The sequence below is a fragment of the Eleutherodactylus coqui genome, chromosome 1 (assembly GCF_035609145.1).
Source record: "Eleutherodactylus coqui strain aEleCoq1 chromosome 1, aEleCoq1.hap1, whole genome shotgun sequence".
NCBI classification, from domain to species: Eukaryota; Metazoa; Chordata; class Amphibia; order Anura; family Eleutherodactylidae; genus Eleutherodactylus; species Eleutherodactylus coqui.
Window position 1 is genome coordinate 289,608,822 of NC_089837.1, and position 7,328 is coordinate 289,616,149.

Below are 7,328 nucleotides of genomic sequence, written 5' to 3' on the forward strand. Positions count from 1 at the left end.
CAGATGACGCGCGGCGGTGGGCGGGAAAGCGTTTTTTCACGCTATCTCCCGCTGGTTACAGCGGGAGATAGCGTGAACGGACGGCTTCCATTGACTGCAATGGAAGCCGTCAGTGCGTACAGCCCGTCCTCACCCGCAGAAAATAGAGCATGCTGCGGGTGAGGACGGGAGAAATCGCGGTGCGTAATTCCGCGCTGGAATTACGCATCGTGAGCATTGTGCTATTAGGTTCAATAGAACCTAATAGCTGCGGGCAACGCAGCGGATTTTCGCCGCGAATTACGCGGCGGAAATCCGTTCGTGGGAAGGAGGCCTAAGAACACATTTGTGAATGAAAATACTCCCTACAGGCCACAACATGAGATTCACCAAAGTAAAAACCGAGGCTAGAAAACAAAACCTTTAATTTTACAATAGCTTACAAACATTTTTTAATGGATGATCATAATTCTCACCACGATTGTTGGTCATGGTCTTATCAGTGCAGAAGATATCACGTCATACATATTCACCACAATCGAGATGATTATTTTCTGTTTTGATTTTCCATCCTTGGTACCTTGAGCCTTTCCAAATAAAAAGGAGAAAAAAGAAGAATGCATATGAGAGCGACTCCATAATGTATTCACTGTAATAAACTGCATGGAAGGATTTTCTTAAAATACACATACATCATATCTCTGTATAACAAGCACAGGTGTATCGCAGTTTAGTTTACTTACCCTTTCAATTGTTTTACAATGGACTTGTTGTGTTCGGCCGCCTTCACACAGGCATTTACAGTGTAAGCCATGTGGAGGAGATTTCTGAAGTCTCCTTCAAATGGTGCAAACATTTTTCACCAGAAAATCCACAGAGTTTTTAAAACACGATGCGGATTCTATATCTGCAGCCAGTCTATAAATGTTGTGGAATTCAACCCCCTGAAACACAAGAGTTGAATTCTGCAGCTGTTCCACAGCTAAAAATACAGATTTGGCTGCAGTGGATTTCGCCATGTGAGAAGGTGCTTTTTTAATGATTCAAGAAATCATGTGGCATTTGCTACATCCACATGTATATATTTTACACACACACTATCTTATATACACTCACATATATTATACAGGGTGTTTCACTGGAAGCGTAACCCTTATTCCAACTTATTTGTGTAGAACTGTAACCATGTTCAGGAGTCTAGAGTTTATCAATGACCCTTGTCCTGTCTCATGCCATGGGTGTATTGTTCAACTGCTGGTGTGCAGTTCGCATTTCCAAGTAGGTGGGTCTCATTAATCCAAACTGTCTTACAGTAAATGCCCATTTAGACACAAAGATTATTGCTCAAAAGCCATATTTTGAGTGATAACCGTTGGGTCTAAACGCATCAACAGCTAACTACAAAAAAAACACTCCATCCCTTTGGGTTCAGCCTATTACTTCTCTCACACAAACACACACACACACGTTGATCCAGAGGAAGGAAGGGGAAAAAACAAACAAACAATGAGTTAGAAGCCAATTTTCCCCATTTAGAGGAAAATAATTTATCCCTGACTCTAATCTAGCAATTGGAATCATCCCTGGATAGACAACCCATCTGAAGGGATTAATGACAGGCAACTTGTCACATGTCCAACCACAACATGATGAAAGTTCATTCTTTCTTGGGGGACAGGATCAACTCGAAGGTGGGTGGTCACACAGATCACTGGGCCCTACGCCAGCAGACTTTCCCCTGTGGGCCACCAAAAATGTTAACGGTTTGTCAATAAACCTTGCATTGAAGAACAACATTAGATATGAAATTGCCACCATTGATGTGGGCATGTTGCAGCACACTTGACTACAGAGTGCCGGGTTCAGCAGTGCTTGGAGGGTAGCGGTGGCCACTTTCAACATGTTCTGTGAGGACTTTGAATATGGACACCTACCTGGGTTCCTGATGAGTTCACTCGTGACATTGTTTCGAACACAAATATTACAATGTTACTGGGTTGCACTTCAAGTGAAGCACCCTGTACACACAATATATAATATAGAATAAATTAGATTCTGTTGATGGTTAGAGGACCGAGTTCATGTGGAAAACTAGACTGCTTGAATTATCAAGCACTTCTTTTCACAGCAGTGATTGTTTTTTCTTTTCTCTCCTTCAAGAAGGAGAAAGTTTCTTCTGAATAAGGGAAGAGGTTTCTTATTGGGCTCCATCCATCTTTGCCATTTAAGAACATTGAATTATAGATACATTTAAGAGCATTCATGGGGTAAGTTTGCAAATACTTACTTCCATCTGCCGTACAACATCCATTCCCTCCATCACCTCTCCAAACACAACATGTTTCCCATCAAGCCAGTCTGTCTTGTCACATGTGATGAAGAACTGTGATCCATTTGTATTTTGACCAGAATTTGCCATAGAGTGTAAAGCTGTACAAAGACAACCTTAGAATGGAAAAACTAAACCGCCTAAAATACTGACCTAGTATAGCGGTGTTTCAATTGCTGCAGACTGAAGGATCCGCAAGTGACCCTGAATGACATTACTAGTCAATTTTGGTAAAATTCTTCTTTTTCATTGACTATATACAGTGAGACATATGTTGTACATATTGGGACATGTCTATTAAGTTATGTATGCCAAATTTCTACAATACAAAGGTTGCAATGTTGGTACACATCGTAAATTTGTGACTTTTCAGGGGCTTTAGGTTTGATCTCTGCACTTTTTCAGAAGTGGGTTTGGTCTAGCTTTAGGAGGCATAGCCATCCACAGCCTACCGGAGTAGCTGGAACCTACACTAGCTTGGGTGTTAGTCTGGCACATGGAGGTACTGCCAATTGCCACAAATATATTAAGAGGCACATTCCTCCTAATACATTTATCTCGCCGAGTCAGCTCATAGTTTACTTTGATCAGAGTATAAAGCAACAGTTTAAGTAACTAGGCTCCTAAGTGTTTATGGGAAATCTATCAAAATAAGCTTACCCACCTATACCTGTGTGCTTTAGAATGAGGTTCTCATCATCAAATTTCCATCCCCATAGATGGATTTTCCGCCTGTGCCATTGTGATTGGTGAAGTCACCTCCCTGACACATAAATTGAGGGATAATTCTATGGAAGCTGCTTCCTTTGAAGCCAAAGCCCTTCTCATGTGTACAGAGACAGCGAAAGTTTTCTGCAAGTTAAAAAAACAAAAACATAAAAACACAAATGTGGACATTCTTACATACAACCCCCCCCCCCCCAAAACTGTATTTCACTAAAATACCTAGTTTCCTCGAAAATAAGCCTTTGCATAATTTTGGAGGATGCAGAACGATTTTTCTGGATTTTTGAAGCTGCTTGAACTATAAGCCCTACTCCAAAATTAAGCCGTAGTTACTGTCAATAAAAACAGTCAATTTAAATAGTGTCCAGGCAGCTATACTCATAAATAAAATCCTTTGGAGTAAAAATAAATTTTAAGACCTGGTCTTATTTTTGGGGAAACAGGGTAGTTGTGTTTAGGGCTCATACAGTATGATACATACAACTTATAGCCTTGAAATCAATTCGCTCAATTTATTGAATGAAAGCATTGTGCCGAGATGGCATCCCCTCTTCATATTAAGGCTCCTGAATGTCAAAGACAAGGGTCCCCTGGCCGGAACAAACCAGTCACGTGAAAGTCCATCCTGTAATACTACATTTTCCCTGCAGTGGAAATATCTCACTAGCAGCAGCTTTCCCTTGCATTACCAGCTTTTAATGGGGGTGACAAGAGTTAGACCTGAGGAAATCATCATTTTGAATGGGATTGTGCATGTTGGCATAACCTCTTTTAACCCCTTCTCGCCACATGACTTAAGGTTACGTCATTGCAGGCAGGTACTTTAGGCAACATGACGTAACCTTACATCATATGGAACTCGCGGGATCTGAAGAGATCCTGCGGTATCCGGCAGCGGGAGCCAGCGATTACTAATAGTAAGGGTGCATTGGGACAGCGACCCCTGCTGTTAACCCCATACACGCTGCAATCTTCGTAGATCGAGGTTTATAAAGGGTTCACAGAGGGAGCGCACTCCCTCTGTGAGGTCATCGGATCCCCCCTCCCCCGACTTTATCGAGGATAGCCGACAGGTTGCCATGGCAACATGACGTCAGCTACAGGCGTCCTGCTTTGCCATTGCCTATGATCGCTATAACCAGCGATAAGGCATTGCAGGACAGAAGTCCTGCAATGCCTTACCACAGCGATCATAGCTGCTATGGATCAAGTTCCTGAGGACCTAAATAGTGTAAAAAAACAAAATAAATAGTGTAAAAAGAAAAACATAAAAAAATAGAAAAAAACAAAAAACACAACCCCCTATTTATATGAATAAACGTAAGAAAAAAAAAAACACACGTGTGGCGTCATTGTGTCCGTAACGATCTGTGCTATAATTTGATCAAACTAATCCTGCGCAGCAAAACCTGTTAAAAAAAAAAAAAACAGATTAAAGGCTTATTTATTCATTTTACCTTCAAAAAGGCGCAATAAAAGCGATCCAAAAAGCTATATGTACCCTAAAATGGTAAAACTAAAAGCTACAGTTCGTGACGCAAAAAAAATCCCTCACATAGCTGCGACAATGGAACGATTGAAAAATAATTATAACTTCCAAAAGAAAAGTGTCTATTGTGCAAAATTGGAAAAATCTAAAAAAAATTATGTTTTTGTTATAGTTGTAATCGAACCGACCGCAGAAAAAATGTATTGTGTCATTTATGACTTGCTCCACTCCAATCCATACTAAATGCAGCAGCTAGGCTCATTTCTCTATCCAGTCGTTACTCAGACGCCTCTGCATTATGCCAGTCGCTGCATTGGCTGCCCATCCACTGCAGAACTAAATTTAAACTCCTCTACCTCACTCACAAAGCTCTGCATGGCGCTGCACCAGCATACATCGCCTCCCTCCTGTCAGTACACCACCCAGCCTGCTCACTCCGATCGGCTAACACACTCAGACTAAACACCCCTGTAATACGAACCTCACATGCTCGCCTACAGGACTTCACCAGAGCAGCACCCATCCTCTGGAACGCTCTACCCCAAGGCATCCGGACAATTTCCGATGCACGAAATTTTAGACGTGCCTTAAAAATGCACCTCTTCAGGGAAGCATACCAAATCTCCTGACCTAGTCCCCTACCCCTCCCTATGGTGCCCCACCCTGTTTGCTTTCTAATAATTGATCTGCACATGAAATTTCCTATTGGCTGTGTTCCCCAGCCCTTGCACCTCCTGTACCACCCCCAACCATTTGTGTCTAACCCAATGTACCTCACATTGTAATTGTTGTATTGCTTTGCATACATCCATGCCTGAAAGCGCTGCGGAATAAGTTGGCGCTATACAAATAAAGATTATTATTATTATTTATGCTCTTTGATTGACGCACTTAAAAAAATTTAAAATATATGCACCCAAAAATGGTAGCAATAAAAAAAAAAACCCTTCACAGTTTAGACAGAAATAATATAAAATCAATAAACTTTATTAGATATATTTAAAACCATATAACACAAATAGGGCACTACACAAAAAAACCTCTATATATCAAGAGGTGTACAGGTCTCTATCAAAAGAGACTATCACCACTTCTTTTTAGTACTAGGGGTCCCTAATGTGGGTACAGGTACTAGTAGAGTGGTGAAAAGAAAAAACGCAGGAACTAGTAGATAAAAAAATTCCTTTCTTGTTTAACTTTCCCCGTCCTTATATCTTTCTTTTGAACATATTCATATAGTGTGGAAGTATTTCATTTGGATGAATTGGATGTCATCATCACTCTAGTATTTCTTCTAGTACGTGTTCTAGAAAGATATAGTATGGGAATAAATTTATCTTCCCTTTGTTTTGGGATTATAGAGTTACACAGGTGATAGCATGATATGGACCATTGGTATGCAATATTGATATTGAACAATACCCAATTGTCTCAGTACTGCCACCTTATGTTCTCATAAGAAAGAGAAAGGTACAGATGGTAGCCCTCTTTTAGAGAAATTAATCTTGGGGCGACCACTTTGTGTTTTCTGATAGTGATTCCACTTTATAAAATTCAGTATCAGCTAATAGTACTATGTATAATCTCAGTCTCAGGACCCTTTACTGATCTCAAATTGAACAGTACCAAGTTTCCACCACAGGGACAGTCACCACATATCGATATTTTTGAAAAGATCATTCAGAACGAAATAAAAAACAGTTCGTTATCCCCATTGAAAAAGAATAATCTGTCCTCCAATGAATTGAGAGCTCTGAAAAATCTTGAGACTAATCATGAACTAATAATCAAGTCATCGGACAAAGGGGGGAATATAGTCGTCCTATCACGGGATGACTATATTGTTATGTGTAACAGAATATTGAATGATAGGGATACATATAGAACTTTACCTTATGATCCCTCTGATCCATTCAAAAATTCGTTGAGATCACTCCTGGACCAAGCTCTAAACGATCATTGTATTGATCAAGTTGAATATAATTTCCTCCTTCCCTCGAGTCCACAGATAGCCACCTTTTATTCTTTACCAAAGGTGCATAAGGGCCTACACCCCCTCAAGGGAAGGCCCATAGTCTCGGGGGTGGACAATCTGTCACAGAATTGTGGCATCTACTTGGATAAAGTATTGCGCCCGTTCGTCCAAGCGTTACCCTCTTTTGTTCAGGACACTCCCGATGTCCTTCGTCATATCGAAGGCATCCAAATTGAAGAAGGGGTCTACCTCGCTTCCTTGGACATAGAGTCGCTATATAGTTCCATCTTGCATGAATTTGGTCTTAAGGCGGTCTTTCATTTCCTCCAGCAAAGGGGGTGTGACTTCATCAGACATAATCAATTTATTCTGGACCTCCTCAACTATGTTCTGACCCATAATTTCTTTTTGTTTAACGGCAAGATCTTCCACCAGCTCAGGGGCACCGCGATGGGGAGTCCAGCAGCCCCATCCTACGCAAATCTGTTCCTGGGCTGGTGGGAGGAGCATCTTGTCTTTTCAGAGGAGAATTGTAACTGGACTAAGGACATTCTAGTCTGGTATAGATACATCGATGATGTATTTCTGTTATGGTCTGGGACTAAAGCCAGTTTTTCTATTTTCGTTGATCGATTAAACAACAATAACATCAATCTAAAAGTCACCTCGGAACTACAGGAACATTCTCTGTCTTTCCTCGACATTAACATCTCTAAATCTCCACAAGGGTACCTTTCCACTACGCTATTTAGGAAGAAAACGGCTACCAATAGCCTGTTGTCGTGGCATAGTTACCATCCCTTTCCCCTACGTCGGGGCATTCCCAAAGG

General features: G+C 41.0%; 1 long non-coding RNA gene across 1 annotated transcript; it reads right to left on the reverse strand.

Moving 5' to 3' along the window:
* Positions 1-387: 387 nt before the first annotated feature.
* LOC136572345 (uncharacterized) lies at positions 388-2,402 on the reverse strand. Its single transcript, XR_010785796.1, has 2 exons — positions 2,267-2,402; positions 388-566 (listed from the first exon to the last, which is right to left on the reverse strand). It is a non-coding gene; the product is annotated as an uncharacterized lncRNA (long non-coding RNA).
* Positions 2,403-7,328: the final 4,926 nt, after the last annotated feature.